Here is a 16818-nt window from a genome sequence, read left to right on the forward strand (position 1 = left end):
AATTTCTCTGAGGCAAGGTAGGCTTTATTTTTCTGTCTTCAGGGCTAGCTAGTTCCTTAGGCTGTGCCGATTTGCATAGGGAGCGTTAGGAGCAATCCACGGCTATTTCTAGTGTGCGTGATAGGATTAGGGATTGCGGTCAGCAGAGTTTCCACGTCTCAGAGCTCATCCTGTATGATTAATAACTATCAGGTAATTTCGTGTGCTCTTAACCACCAGGTCCATTATTGTCCTAACCACCAGGTCATAACAGGTTACATTGTCTTTCTCCTCTGCTTATCACCCGGAATCTAACGGACAGACTGATTGCACGAATCAGTCGTTTGAACAAATTCTGAGATGCCTGGCCTCTTCCAGACAGGGGAACCGGTGTGAGGTATTGCCCATGGCAGAATTTGCGCTCAACTGTCGTATTAATCAGTCTACTGGTAAATCTCCCTTTCAGATCAATTATAGGTTTGTGCCTTGATTTGGAGACTTTTCCGGCATAGATTCTGGTTGCCCTGGTGCTGAGGGTATGGTGCAACAGTTAAGAACCCTTTGGAGGGAGGTTCAAGGGAACATCTCCAAAGCCCAGAAGAAGTACAAACAATTTGCGGACAGGAGGAGGGGCTAAGCTCCTGCGTTGGCTGTGGGGGAGAAGGTGTGCTTGTCTACCTGTAACATCAAACTTGAGATACCCTCTATGAAGTTGGGCTCCCGGTTTATAGGTCCATACAAGATTGTAAAGGTGATCAAGCTGGTGGCCTATAGATTAGAGTTGCCCACCTCCTTCAAAATATCTAATGTCTTCCACAGGTCCCTATTAAAACCTGTGGGGATGGTTAGAGAAGATTCCTCATCCAATGTTCCACCAGTGTTGGTAGAGGGTCAGCTGGAGTACGAGGTAGGGCAAAGCATTGATTCACAGTGGGTGCGCCGGGGGCTTCAGTACCTAATCCACTGGAAGGGATATTCCATTGAGGATCGGTCATAGGTTCCAGCCAGTTCTGTGCACTCTGGTCAACTGGTGCGGGCTTTTCATGCCAGATACCCTGAGAAGACTGGGGGTCCAGTGGCCCCCCATTAAGAGGGGGTACTGTCATGGTTAGGACATAGTTAAAGTCCTGTTCTCTCAGGGTTAATTTTGCTGGCCTCCCTTTGGATCTGGAGGGGTTAAATACTCACTCCAGACTAGAATTCCCTGTCAGCTATACTTTCGTCTTGTCTGTGTGTTTGACCCCTGGAGTGTGTGCTCGGTTTGCAATTGTATTCCTTGCTCTCCGTGCTTTACTCTGCTTGTTTGTTCTTTTGGATTTCTGACCTCTGGCTTCTCTTCTGACAAACCCCTGTCTGTCCCCTTTGGTAACTCGTGATCTCCTGGTTCTGATCTTAGCTTGTTTGACTACTCTCCGGTATGTATCGTCTCCTTTGCACCCTAGCGTCTGGCTCTGCCCCGACCACCTCCCACTCTGTCACATGGTTCAGGTCCTGTTTGTTACCTGGTTAGTAGCCCGGCACTTTGTTTAGTTCCCTTGCTGCTGTGTGCAGCTCTCCCCACACCAGTAATACCCGGGAGTCATGACAGCTGGGCTGTGGTGAAGTAGGACAAAACAGTGTGACTCAGTAACCATGGAGTAAACTATGAAAGAAGGATATTAACCCCTTACTGACATCGGACGGTATAGTACATCCGATGTGAGCTCCCCGGCTTTGATGCAGGGCTCCGCGGTGAGCCCGCATCAAAGCCGGGACATGTCAGCTGTTTTGAACAGCTGACATGTGCCCGCAATAGCGGCGGGTGAAATCGCGATTCACCCGCCGCTATTAACTAGTTAAATGCCGCTGTCAAACGCAGACAGCGGCATTTAACTACTGCATCCGGCTGGGCGGCCGGAAATGACGTCATCACCGACCCCCGTCACATGATCGGGGTCGGCGATGCGTCAGGATGGTAACCATAGAGGTCCTAGGGACCTCTATGGTTACTGATCACCGGTGGCTGTGAGCGCCACCCTGTGGTCGGCGCTCACAGCACACCTCCATTTCTGCTACATAGCAACGATCAGCAGATCGCTGCTATGTAGCAGAGGCGATCGTGCTGTGCCTGCTTCTAGCCTCCCATGGAGGCTATTGAAGCATGCAAAAGTTAAAAAAAAAGTTAAAAAAAATGTGAAAAAAAAAAAAAATAAAAGTTTAAATCACCCCCCTTTCGCCCCAATCAAAATAAATCAATTAAAAAAAAATCAAATCTACACATATTTGGTATCGCCACGTTCAGAATTGCCCGATCTATCAATAAAAAAAAGCATTAACCTGATTGCTAAACGGCGTAATGAGAAAAAAAATCGAAACGCCAGAATTATGTTTTTTTGGTCGCCGCGACATTGCATTAAAATGCAATAACGGGTGATCAAAAGCACGTATCTGCACCGAATTGGAATCATTAAAAACGCCAGCTCAGCACGCAAAAAATAAGCCCTCAACCGACCCCATATCATGAAAAATGGAGACGCTACGAGTATCGGAAAATGGCGCAATTTTTTTTTTTTTAGCAAAGTTTGGAATTTTGTTTTCACCACTTAGGTAAAAAATAACCTAGTCATGTTAGGTGTCTATGAACTCATAATGACCTGGAGAATCATAATTGCAGGTCAGTTTTAGCATTTAGTGAACCTAGCAAAAAAGCCAAGCAAAAAACTAGTGTGGGATTGCACTTTTTTTGCAATTTCACCGCACTTGGAATATTTTTCCCGTTTTCTAGTACACGACATGGTAAAACCAATGATGTCGTTCAAAAGTACAACTCGTCCCGCAAAAAATAAGCCCTCACATGGCCAAATTGACAGAAAAATAAAAAAGTTATGGCTCTGGGAAGGAGGGGAGTGAAAAACGAACACGGAAAAACGAAAAATCCCACGGTCATGAAGGGGTTAAAAGTGAAAAATGCTTATTACTGTAAAGGAAACGTTCATAAGACTTTGTACCCGCTGTCCCTTGTATATAACCTTTACCAAGTAACCATTTAGTAACGAGTTTGTGCTGGAATGGAAGTCTCCCTCATTAAACTATAATACACGATCCTGGCCAGTCCACACCACCGGTTACATGTGGCCTGCACGGGTGTAGTGCCCCCACAGCAAAAGTCTACACGCCTAGCCAGGACCCACACTTTCATGCAGCATGCCAATGCGTAAATTAGACAAGTGCCTTGCCTGTGGCTACTGCCCCGTGCTGCACTATGCATATGCAGTTTATTAACTATTGCTTGCTGATATACAGTATTTTGTGCATGCGGTATATTCATTGCTGAATGGTGATGTATACTTATGTACTGTACATTACTATTATTATTATTATTATTTATTTATATAGCACCATTGATTCCATGGTGCTTTACATGAGAAGAGGTTACGTACAAGTTACAGATATCACTTACAGTAAACAAACTAACAATGACAGACTGACACAGAAGGGCGAGGACCCTGCCCTTGCGGGCTTACATTCTACAGGATTATGGGGAAGGAGACAGTAGATTGAGGGTTGCAGGAGCTCCGGTGTTGGTGAGGCGGTAGCTTCAGTAGTGATGAGGAGGCAGCAGGGTCAGTGCAGGCTGTAGGCTTTCCTGAAGAGATGGGTTTTCAGGTTCCGTCTGAAGGATCCGAATGTGGTTGATAGTCGGACGTGTTGGGGCAAAGAATTACAGAGTATGTGTGATATCCGGGAGAAGTCTTGGAGGCAATTGGATGAGGAGCGAATAAGTGTGGAGGAGAGAAGGAGGTCTTGGGAGGACCGGAGATCACGTGAGGGAAGATATCGGAAGATTAGTTCAGAGATATATGGAGGAGGCAGGTTATGGATGGCTTTGTAGGTCAGGTATTAGTAATTTGAACTGGATACGCTGATGGAATGGGAGCCAGTGAAGAGATTTGCAGAGGTGGGGAAGCAGGGGAGCAGCGAGGAAAGAGATGAATTAGTCGGGCAGCAGAGTTAAGGATGGATTGGAGAGGTGCAAGGGTGTTAGCAGGGAGGCCGCAGAAAAGGATGTTGCAGTAGTCAAGGCGGGAGATGATGAGGGCATGCGTACATGATTTCTTCATGTTGATACATATTTGTGCATATTGCTTAGTGATTGGAGGATGGTGGTATATACTTACAGTAGCATGTAAAAGTTTGGACACCCCTGGTCAAATTACTGTTATTGTGAACAGTTAAGCAAGTTGAAGACGAAATTATCTCTAAAAGGCCTAAAGTTAAAGATGACACATTTACTTGGCATTTTAGGCAAAAAATATTTATATTTTCATATTTTACTTTTTAAAAATTACAAAACGGAAAATGGACCTATGCAACAGATTGGACACCTTTAGAGATTTGTGTGCTCAGATAACTTTGACCAAGGTTTCAGACCTTAATTAGCCTGTTAGGGTTATGGCTTGTTTACTATCATCATGAGGAAAAAACACTTGATGCTAAAAAATATTGAACAAGAGGAACTGTTCGTTAAAAGAAAAGTGAATGACAAGTTAAAGAACATGAGGATAGGGTCTATTACTGGGCATATTAGACAAGTGTTAAACTTGTTGTTGGTGACAAAGTTGGCAACACAACGTTTTTCTATTCCCATCTCCAAGATCCTATCCCAATATGTAGTACGTGTAATAATAATAATAATAGGAAATACCTCCGATTAGAAATGTAGTATAATTCTTCTGATGTCTGATGTCCTCATGCAGTGACAGTTAGTTGTAAGTGGTCGGTCGTAAATGTAATCATGGATACCTAAACTACTGCAATGCCCTGCACAACGGGTAAGCGACATAGCAAATCAGAAGAATTATACTACATTTCTAATTGGATGTATTTTCTAATATTATTATTATTATACCTACTACATATTGGGATAGGACCTTGGAAATGGGAATACCATTTTAAAGATGTGATCTAGGTACACAGGTTATAAAAAGGCAGGTAAAATTGTGAATGACTACAGTTTAGCTACATGTCAATGAAAATAAAGTGCTTATTTATCTATGATCATAATTTACAAGGCCAGTACTCTAAAGAAATAGTTTAAATATTGTTTGATGTAAATACTGTCCTTGGTCACTGTTAATCTAAAAGGAAAAATAACAACCTCCATGTAAGATACAGTGCAACACAACGGCAACATGACGTAAGAAGTGTTACAATAACACAAGAGTCAAGGGTGGTGCCGTCCCTCCCTGGAGGTGGTGCAATGGACTGCTGAGGTGGAGCCAGTTTTAAAGCTCAATATTCACACAGTTTGCTCTCTTCTCAATGTGAAAGGAAAGGCTTAGGGACGTGTCTCCAGTGACAGGTGCTGTCAGATCGCGGAGTGTGTGTAGGGAGACTGCTTGCTGTCATTTAGCCCTGTCTGAGCCTTGACATTTTCTCTGCTTACAGCAACATCACAGCTTAAGACCACATCTGATCTAAAAGGGTAAGTTGTGCTGAAACTTTTATTCTGCCTTTTGTGTCTACTCTAAATTCTGTTTTATCAAAACCAAACAAATAGGGACTAGGATGTCACTGAATATATACAATCCTTGTATATTATTATAATCAATGACAAATATGAATGTATTAACACAATTTTATTATTTATACTATGTGGCCAGCATCTATCTATCTATCTATCTATCTATCTATCTATCTATCTATCTATCTATCTATCTATCTATCTATCCCATATCTGTCTTTCTATTAATTTATCTATCTCTCTTTCTATCTAATGACTTTTAGACATATATTCTTTTCTGTCTTTACAACAATGAGACTTTTGCCTTGCACATGAACTGGTAGGAAGCCATTGGAATGTGTTGGTGTTGAGTTGATTTGAGCAGTGACCTATCTTTGGACGTTCTCTATCTGGCCACTCCATACTGCTATTTCTAGAACTGAGGTTGATCTCTTGTAACAGATGCAGCTAGTGGAATGTGAGGTAGGGGGGCTGAAGCTCGGTGTCGGGAGGTTGAGAAGATCTCAGTCAGCAGCTGATGTACAGACAACAGTCTGTATACAGCTAGGCCTTTCACACTGTCACTTCTTAAAGACAGTATAGCTGAACCAAATCCAAAGTAAAATGATCCCAGAACCAAATGAAAAATAAAGTGATCCCTTCTTTTCCTTCTATTTTCATTGGCTATGACTGCTTATTCCATATTATTCCATATGTCCAAGCTGTGGAACAGTCTACTACAAGACCTGGACACCATGGACATAGTAGGAACCATCTATGGTTTCAAGAAATTTTTGGGGGATTATAAGAAAATAATATAAATACTTATGTAAATGCGTAAAGTTCTTGATCTGAATGTTCATCAGGATCAGGAGGAAAATCTTTGCTCTTTTGGGGCAGACTAGATTGTGTATCATAGTTGTACCTATACCCCTTCTCTTTATCAATTCCCAAACCTCAGGTGACATTTACAAACATGTCTTTTTATTTGCATACTGACTATGTAACTATTTAGCTATGAATGCTTACAGTGGTTACTAAATTAGAAAAGTACATAGTTCTATTTCACCTTTCAGATAGTTGTGTTCAATATATATATATATATATATATATACACAATTATATTTAACCTATCTCCACAGCACCAAGAAAACTGACACATGTTCAGGGACAAAAATTTCCAGGAAGACTTGTTTGACACTGGATACTTTCTCTTGAAATGTGGGACAGCTGATGACCATGCCGGGATGTATGACAGCACAGGCCCAAACATATGCATGGTTATACAATTTAAAGACCATTTTGGCAGTCATCCTCCAGATAGAAATACAACATTACAAATGATATTTCATATTTAATTTTAGCAAATGTAATTGAAAAAGTGTCTAGCCTGAGGAGATTATGTATAAACCATGATCTCAGTTGCATATTTTATTACATTAAATCACAACTGCATTACAAATTAGTCCTTTATTAGTTTAAGAAGAACATTATTTAGATCCTACATGATGAATCATCAAGTGTTATAATTTTGGTTTAGGGCTCTTTCAAACAAACGTATTATACTAACTTTTGCTGTCCGTTTGAGTTATGGACCACAGCACCCATTATAACCAATGTGCCAATGACTGATTTTCCATTCGCCCCAACGGTCTGCATTGAAAAGAATCACAGAACCACTCCTGTGTAAATAGCAGGCAGCTCCAGCTTTGTGGAAATGTACATAGATCTGCACAGAGTCGATCATGGTCCCAATTTGCGGACATGACATGCCAGAATAGTAGTTTGGCCATCTGAACCCGGCTTGGCAGTGGAAATTTTATTGTTGGTTTCTAATTAATCCGAACTGACTGTTGTACCCATTCACTTATTTGATAAGGTTTTTGCATTCTTGATGGTAAGAACATTGAATGCATACTGCCATATTCCTGTTATCAAAAATGGCAGGAGCACTCCAGAACTCACAACATAGGTTCTCCACTCAAGTGTAGATACAGCCCAATTATTAAATCGTAATTGTCATATTCATTTCTATTTAATAAATCAATAGTCCACATGAAAATAAGAAACTTGGTAATATATCTAATCTAAGAAGTCTGCTTCTTTCTTCTTCTGGACTGATCTTTTACTCTCAATTTATAGGTAAAATCTGAATTCAGAGACAGGTTTTCATATTACTTTTAAAAATGTATCCAAGAGGGGAGGAAGAGAATTGAAGAGCTAGAGGCAGACACAGACATTTTGCTGCAAGGTCTAATGTTCTCCTGTCTCAGTAATGGGAAAATCTGTATCAACTGAAGGTTCATCCAATTAAAATGATAGTAGTCATGATCTGTTTATCTATTTTGTGCACTAAATAGTTGCCACAAATCCATTAAGACCTGCTTCACACGTCTAATATTCATGGTCCAGGTAAGGACCATGATGTCTTGATTAGCCATGGGTTTCCTGACCCTAAATCAGCGGACTTATAATCCTATATGAGGCTGCTAAGTTCAGTTCAAGAGACCTGCAAACAGTCCGAACATTTTGGTCCGTTAATGGATAGTGAATGTTAGACGAGTGCACCAGCCTAAAACTGAGGTCAAAGGTAAAATATAATTGTTAAGGCTATGATAGGCAACATGAAATAATAGTGAAAAATTGTTCTTAGCTCTCAGTTGTTAAATTTGTTAAGTCTGATTTTGTACATTTATAAAAGATGGACTATGCTTGCATCACAACACACAATCAAATCATAGGGTTCCCTGACCAAAGCTCTGCTGACATTAGCCTAATGTAAATTAGGTGATTACTGCATAATAAATTAGACACATCTCTAGGTTTCTGTGTACCATAGATTTGCACTAGAATTTATACCAATTTATGGCATAAATGACAGTTAATATGTTGGGCTGTGCAAGGTTGTATAACACGGTCCATGTAGTATATAGAACAGCCTTGTAGTATATAGAGACACTTGCCCCATATAGTGCTGCACAAATGTTATGGCCCCATAGATGCTCCATACAGACACTTGCCCCATATAGTGCTGCACAAACGTTATTGCCCCATAAGATGCTCCATACAGACACTTGCCCCATTTGCTGTTGCTGCGATAAAAAAAAAATCACATACTCACCTCTCCGTCGCTCAGGCCCCCGGCACTTTCAATATTCTCCTGTCATCATTCCAGCCGCCGCTCCATCTTCAGCGTCTTCTGCACTGACACTCAGGCAGAGGGCGCGCACTAGCCACGTCATCACGCCCTCTGACCTGAGCGTCACTGCTGAAGACGTGGAAGACGGAGCGGCGGCTGGAATGAGGAGCAGGTGAATATCGCGCAGCGCTGTGCTCCCCTCCCCATTATACTCACCTGCTCCTGGCGCTGTGCAGTCCCTGCTTCCCGGCGCCGGCAGCTTCTTCCTGTAAAGAGCGGTCACCGTTACCGCTCATTACAGTAATGAATATGCGGATCCACCCTTATTGGAGGTGGAGCCACATATTCATTACTGTAATGAGCGGTACCATGTGACCGCTCAGTACAGGAGGAAGCTGGGGAGCCGGGGACCTGCAGGGACCGCGCCAGCCGCCAGGAATAGGTGAGTATAATTAGACAGCCCCGGCTGCTCCCCCTCCCCTGCTGAGTCAGCTCCGTGATGTGCCGCTAGCTGGGGCCCCTGGGGGAGCGGTGGTCCTAGGCACTGGCAGCTGCCTGCTCTTAACGCCGGCCTTGAATGGGCCCCCCTGTCTTGCCAGGGCCCCGGCACTTGCCCAGGTATACCGGGTGCTGACGCCGGCCCTGGAAGGGGCCATCATACTTGTGAGGGGCTATGAGACCATCATATTGTGTGCAGAGCTGTGGCACCATCATAATATGTAGAGAGCTAATGGAAACATCATAATGTGTAGAATGGCTGTGGGCCACCATACTGTGCAAATGTCTGTGGGACCACCATACTGTGTGCAGGGCTGTTGAGCCATCACACTGTGTGGGGGATGTGGAGCCATCACACTGTGTGAGGGGCTGTGGGGAAACATCATACAATGTGAGGGTCTGTCGAGGCCATCATACATTGTGTGATTGTATTCTGTGTGAAAAACTGTGGGAAGATTGTGCATGTACATGGTGTGGGGGGCTAAGAGGATCCATCTCACTGTGTTAGGGACTGTGGTGGGTAATCATACATGGTGGGGGTGCTGCGGAAACCCATCGTACTGTGTGAGGGACTGTAAGGGGCAATTATACATGGTATGGAGGTTGGTAGGGGTCGATAATATTATGTAAGGGACTGTGGGGCCATCATGCATGTTGTGGGGTGCTGAAGGGTCCACCATACTAAATGGAGAGCTCTGGGGCCATCAAACTGTGTAAGAGCAGTGGAGCTATCATACTTTATGGAGTGCTTTTTGGCTATTATACTTTGTGGGGGACTGTGGCTGCATCCTACTGTGTGAGAGGGGCTGTGTAGTCCATCAATCGGTGTGGGGGAGCTGTGGGGTCCATCATACTCTGTGGGGGCATGTGCGGCATAATACTGTGTGAGGGGCTGTGGGGATCATCTGTTTGGAGTCCTGTGGGGCATCAGGCTGTGTGTGTGGGTCTGTCTGGCATCATACTGAGTGTGGAGGCTGTGCAATATAATAAAATGTGATGAACTTTGAGACCAATATATTGTGTGAGGTTACTGTGGGAACAAATGATGTGGGTGAATTTACTGAAGTATTATACTGTCTGTGGGGGAATTTTTGTCGGCATCATACTGTTTGAAAGGAGTACATGGTGAGAATACCAAGAGGCTTTAGCAGGGGCACTATTTTTGTGTACATGCCACACAAAAAATCTGTCTCTCTCTGTTAAAAAATGTTGGGAGGTAAGCCCTTCTGTGACTGCACCTATGTGTTTCATCCCAATCTACTCCGTTTAAGTTTTTTGGGGGGCTGGGGAACCTTACGCACTCTTACTATTGGGCTCCGCTCCATGATTTCTATGTAAAGGTACCGTCACATTAAGCGACGCTGCAGCGATATAGACAATGATGTTGATCGCTGCAGCGTCGCTGTTTCGTCGTTGTGTGGTCGCTGGAGAGCTGTCACACAGACAGCTCTCCAATGACCAACGATGCCGAAGTCCCCGGGTAACCAGGGTAAACCGGGTTACTAAGCGCAGGGCCTCGCTTAGTAACCCAATGTTTACCCTGGTTACCATTGTAAAAAAAAAAAAACACTACATACTTACATTCCGGTGTCTGTCGCGTCCCCCGGCGTCAGCTTCCCTGCACTGTGTAAGCGCCGGCCGTAAAGCAGAGCGGTGATGTCACCGCTGTGCTCTGCTTTACGGCCGGCCGGGGGACGCAACAGACACCGGAATGTAAGTATGTAGTGTTTTTTTTTTTTTTACATTTACAATGGTAACCAGGGTAAACATCGGGTTACTAAGCGCGGCCCTGCGCTTAGTAACCCGATGTTTACCCTGGTTACAAGTGAAGACATCGCTGGATCGGCGTCACACACACCGATTCAGCAATGTCAGCGGGTGATCCAGCGATGAAATAAAGTTCTGGCCTTCTATCTCCGACCAGCGATGTCACAGCAGGATCCTGATCGCTGCTGCATGTCAAACACAACGAGATCGCTATCCAGGACGCTGCAATGTCACGGATCGCTATCGTTATCGTTCTAAAGTTGCTCAGTGTGAAGGTACCTTAAGTCTCTGACTTTTTGCCTATCAAACTGTGAGATAAGGGGAAGTCAAGTGGTTTTAAAGATAATGTGTCATCAAGAAACAGTCTATTTAAATCAGGTATTTATCTGATCATGCTTCAATTTGATAAAAGGTCAATGCCAAGGAAGGGGTAGGAGGTGAGCTCTAATATCACTAGTGTATTATTGTAGAAGAAAAAAAAGGGTAGTGGTAACATCACCTACTATGATTGGCGTATCCTGTGTTATCTACTGTATGTAGATATTTAATTGGTCAAAACATAGCAATTATGTATTAGACATAATGAATTTCCATTTCATCTCAACTACCATTTGGATGCCGTCTACCTATTTGTGGTTGTCTACATAGTATTCGCTGTACTGGATATTCTTCCATTTAATTCACTTGAAAAGACTTCAAGGCTCTGACAAACACCATGGTTAATTCAAGCAACCGGTTGGGGGAGTGGTTATAATCAAATTTCTAATGAGCATGTATTGCTTGCAGTGCAATTTTCCTTCCTGAACATTAGATTGAATCCTCCAGCTCCTTTTCACCTGTGAAAGCTGCAAACCAAAAACTGCTGCAGGACTCCATACATTTTTGGGGATGTGGGCTTTGATATGTTTTAAACCTACCTCAGTACCATAGAGTAAACGCATAAATAGCAGGTCACCAGATGCATCAATAATTGTGGCAAATCCCCAAACCTTTTTTGGATGCAGTTCTAGGTGCTATTTATCTGCAGTACAACTATACTATCCTAATACACCTTAAGGGTGCTTTCATTTTGCATTTTTCCAACCGTCCGTTGGTCCTGTCAGAGCTTACATCTATACCCCCCTCATAGACTATAATGGTGCTGACAGAGTGAACTTGCTCTCTGTTGTGCATCATTTTGGGGTGTACACCCAAATGTAGTAGACTGCATTTGAGTGTCTGCCTCCAGTAGGCATATACGCCCAAAAATTAAGCACGTCACAGCGCACGTTCACTCTTATGGCATCATTATAGTCTATATCGTACATAGAAATCATGGGGACGCATAGCGAAAGTCTGAATGGGGTCCCCCCAAAAAATAAAAAATAAAAATTCACCACCGGGCCCAGCTCACCGTCTTGCGTCTCCACACAGCCTCAGCTCCTCACGCTCCGCCTTCAACAGCCGATAGCCGCCTTCACATGTGCAACTTACTTCTGGCCGGGCCCAGCATGCACCTTCTCATTTAAAGATTTTTCTGTATTTTCATGACTATGAAAATTGTAAATTCACACTGAAGGCATCAAAACTATGAAATAACACATGTGGAATTATATATTATATTTATATATAAAAGTGTGAAACAACTGAAATTATGTCTTATATTCTAGGTTCTTCAAAGTAGTCACCTTTTGCTTTAATGACTAATTTGCACACTCTTGGCATTCTCTTGATGAGCTACAAGAGGTAGTCACTGGGAATGGTTTTCAATTCACATGAGTTCCCTGTCAGGTTTAATAAGTGGGATTTCTTGCCTTATATATGGGGTTGGGACCATCAGTTGTGTTGTGCAGACGTCTGGTGGATACACAGCTGATAATACAAATTGCCATTGCCATAATACAAATTCTAACAGTCTATTCAGTAGGACTATCAGCTGTGTATCCACCAGACTTCTGCACAACACAACTGATGGTCCCAACCCCATTTATAAGGCAAGAAATCCCACTTATTAAACCTGACAGGGCACACCTGTGAAGTGAAAACCATTCCCGGTAACTACCCCTTGAAGCTCATCAGGTCCTTGAGCCCTCTATGGTTACTGATGCCGGTTTGCTGTGAGCGCCACCCTGTGGTCGGCGCTCATAGCAAGACGGCATTTCAGCTACATAGCAGCGATCTGATGATCGCTGCTATATAGCAGAGCAGATCGAGTTGTGCCAGCTTCTAGCCTCCCATGGAGGCTATTGAAGCATGGCAAAAGTTTAAAAAAAAGTTAAAAAAATGTGAAAAAAATTAAAAAAATATAAAAGTTTAAATCACCCCCCTTTCGCCCCATTCAAAATAAAACAATAAAAAAAATCAAACCTACACATATTTGGTATCACCTGATCTATCAATAAAAAAAAGCATTAACCTGATCGCTAAGCGGCGTAGCAAGAAAAAAAATTTGAAACGCCAGAATTACGTTTTTTTGCTTGCCGCGACATTGCATTAAAATGCAATAACGGGCAATCAAAAGAACGTATCTGCACAAAATTGGTATCAATAAAAACGTCAGCTCGGCACGCAAAAAATAAGCTCTCAACCGACCCCAGATCACGAAAAATGGAGACGGTACGGGTATTGGAAAATGGCACAATTTTGTTTTTCTTTTAGCAAAGTTTGGAATTTTTTTTCACCACGTAGATAAAAGAGAACCTAGACATGCTTGGTGTCTATGAACTCGTAATGACCTGGAGAATCATAATATTAGGTCAGTTTTAGCATGTAGAGAAAATAATAGTCATCAAATTAAACGTTTCGGCCACAATAGACGGCCTTCTTCAATAACAATGTGCAGGATTAGAGATATGCGTGAATGACCGCATGTAAAAGTGTCCCACATCAGCACTGTAGCAGAGTGAATCTGCAGGGAAGCGAAATGTCCAAAGACCGGGTAACCGGTAATGCATGGAAGCCCAGGTGGGCGGCGTGCCGGCGTGGCAGTCAGAGACGCAGTATCGGTTACCCGGTCTTTGGACATTTCGCTTCCCTGCAGATTCACTCTGCTACAGTGCTGATGTGGGACACCTTTACATGTGGTCATTCACGCATATCTCTAATCCTGCACATTGTTACTGAAGAAGGCCGTCTATTGTGGCCGAAACGTTTAATTTGATGACTACATTAAATCATAAAATTCCGCAAAGTTGAGTGCCTAAGTTTATTTTCTCTTGATATATGGTGTTGGACCCTACTTGGGGACCTCTTCGGGTAGTGCATACGGTGTTGTTCCTATAAGTTTTAGCATTTAGTGTACCTAGCAAAAAGCCAAACAAAAAACAAGTGTCGGATTGCACTTTATTTGCAATTTCACCGCACTTGGAATTTTTTTCCCGTTTTATAGTACACGACATGGTAAAACCAATGATGTCATTCAAAAGTACAACTCGTCCCGCAAAAAATAAGCCCTACATGGCTATATTGATGGAAAAATAAAAAAGTTATGGCTCTGGGAAGGAGGGGAGTGAAAAACGAACACGGAAAAACGGAAAATCCCAAGGTCATGAAGGGGTTAAAGAGGACATGTCACCAGGCCAAAAGTGGCTAGATTTGCTCTTATTTTATTCTTGCTGCTCCTATGTGTATTCTTTTTTATTTTTACGTTGTTAAAATTCACCATATGGCTCCAGAGATATGGGTCTTTTTATTTAGTACTAATTTTATGGTCTTTACCAAAGAGACGTGGCTCACAGGATTCTTCAGTCAGCTCCACACAAGAAAACATAATGCAAGCATGAAAGAACTACCACAGTACCCTCAAGCATGAAATATAGTAAGATTTTTCTAGTAACATTTTCCCTTTAGCTTTTTTGAATGCTTTTATTGAGGTGTGCTCTGAACACATTTTATAAGGCTTTCTTAATCGCAGCTTCAGCAAGTGGTGTAATAGAATACGCCCAGCTGTCCTGCCATGTAGCATTACAATTTATAGATCACAGGAGGGAATGGACAAGGGACGTGATTTACACATATAACCATAGCTGTGCTGCAGGTACGGACTGGGGATGAAATTCAGTCCTGTCATGTGAAATCACACAGGCCCGTGCTGTCTCCGTTCCCAAGCACCAGATGGGACATTAATAATATTACCCTGTGTGGAGGAAAGCAAGATTTACTACAAAACTAATGATCTAATGATACCCATGACCTGCTGGGGTAAGTGAAGGGGTCAGTCACTTGTGCTCCATCACAACTCCTTAGGCCATGTTCACACTATGCGGTTTTTACTGCGGAACCGCAGCGATCTTGCCGCTGCGGGTCCGCAGCTGTTTTCCATGCAGGGTACAGTACAATGTTACCCTATGGAAAACAGAAACCGCAGTGCACATGATGCGGAAAAACCCGAAAAAACCGCGCTGAATTGCTGCGGAAAAAAAGAAGGACCCTGTCACTTCTTTGTGCAGAATCGCAGCGATTCTGCACCCATAGAAATGCATTGATCCGCTTACTTCCCGCATGGGGCTGTGCCCACCATGCGGGAAGTAATGCGGATAATGTGCGGGTTATACCCGGGGTGGAGGAGAGGAGACTCTCCTCCAGGCCCCGGGAACCATATTTGTATTAAAAAAAAAAGAATTAAAATAAAAAATCATGATATACTCACCTCTGAAGTCTCAGCGCTGCACGTGGCCGTCCGGTCTCAGGTTTGCTATGCGACCAGGACCTTCGGTGACGTCGCGGTCACATGACCGTGACGTCACCGAAGGTCCTGGTCGCACAGCATCTTTGGAACCGGACCGCCGCCTGCAGCGCTGAGGAGATCGGGACGTCAGAGGGTGAGTATACCATGATTTTATTATTTTTAACACTACTATTGATGCTGCATATTGCTACATGTGCAGCATCAATAGTAGTAGGGGTAAAATCCCGCAGCGGAACCCGCAGCGGAACCCGCAGGACAAACCGCGATAAATCTGCAGGGATAACCGCAGCGGGTTTGCCCTGCAGATCTATCAAATCCGCTGCGGGAGAACCCGCAGGATAAAAAGGAACGTGTGAATGTGGCCTAACAGTATGGGTGTCTTGAGAACACCGATTCTGTTAACAACGTAGCAGACAAGACAGCCCACGACCAGATAGGCCCTTCTGGCATTTGCCAGAATTGCCAGATGGCCAATCCTGCCCTGCTGTGCTGTGAGGTCTGCAAGGGATTAAAGGGATTCGCTCAATTTACATCAGTAAAATTGCAAAGTGCTCTTTAAAAAAAAAACTTTGCTAATTAACTCTTAATAAAAATCTCTGTTCTCAAGAACAGATGGATTTTTAATCTTATAGTTTACTGCTCATTGCGTAGGTTACTAGCAACCTTTGCGATCCATCAGAAATGTCTGTTTTCTTAGGCAAGGGGTACAAACTTTCAGGCACAGTCTTGAATCTTTTGAGATTGCTAGATCTGACTTCAGTGCTCTTGCGCTCCTTCAATGTTTTAAAAGCTAAGCTGAAAAGCAGCATGGACCACTGGTTTGAACATTTAGTCTTCAAAAGCATAGTGCCCCCCAGCAAGCAGGAAGTCAGGGGACGAGAGTGGTGCACTCCTACAGAAAGAAGATAGGGCAGGCCCTTTAAATGTAATTCTATAGTCCTCAATTTTGCATCTCTGCCACTTGCACAATCTTTATAAAGTAGAACATTTTTTCTCAAGGCTGTTGACAAGACTACAAAGCTATCTATAGCAAGTTGTCTCTTTTTTTTTAACTTAGTGAATGTGACCACTGTCGTAAAGATTTTGTATCTGGTGCCCTTTAAACTGATGGCTCTAGCATTTCTCCCATCAGTTATAGAAATATTTTCTGCAGAGTATAAGCTTGTTGTGTACTTTTTAATTAAAGTTCTAATTCTTGAAGCAGTGATCCATATATCTCATGGGTAATCAGCAAATCTGACAAGTCATTTGCCAGCAACAACATGTATAAGAAGGAAATTAATCATA

At 43.1% G+C, this 16818-nt stretch overlaps 1 protein-coding gene across 1 annotated transcript in view; it reads left to right on the forward strand.

The window, feature by feature from the left end:
* Positions 1-5268: 5268 nt before the first annotated feature.
* Positions 5269-16818, forward strand: part of KLHL31 (kelch like family member 31) — a 31541-nt gene continuing 19991 nt past the window's right edge. The window contains exon 1 of the mRNA XM_069726781.1: positions 5269-5443. The gene's annotated coding sequence lies outside the window, so the exon portion shown is untranslated. The remainder of the gene's footprint in view (positions 5444-16818) is intronic.

This window comes from Ranitomeya imitator, chromosome 5 (assembly GCF_032444005.1).
Source record: "Ranitomeya imitator isolate aRanImi1 chromosome 5, aRanImi1.pri, whole genome shotgun sequence".
NCBI classification, from domain to species: domain Eukaryota; kingdom Metazoa; phylum Chordata; class Amphibia; order Anura; family Dendrobatidae; genus Ranitomeya; species Ranitomeya imitator.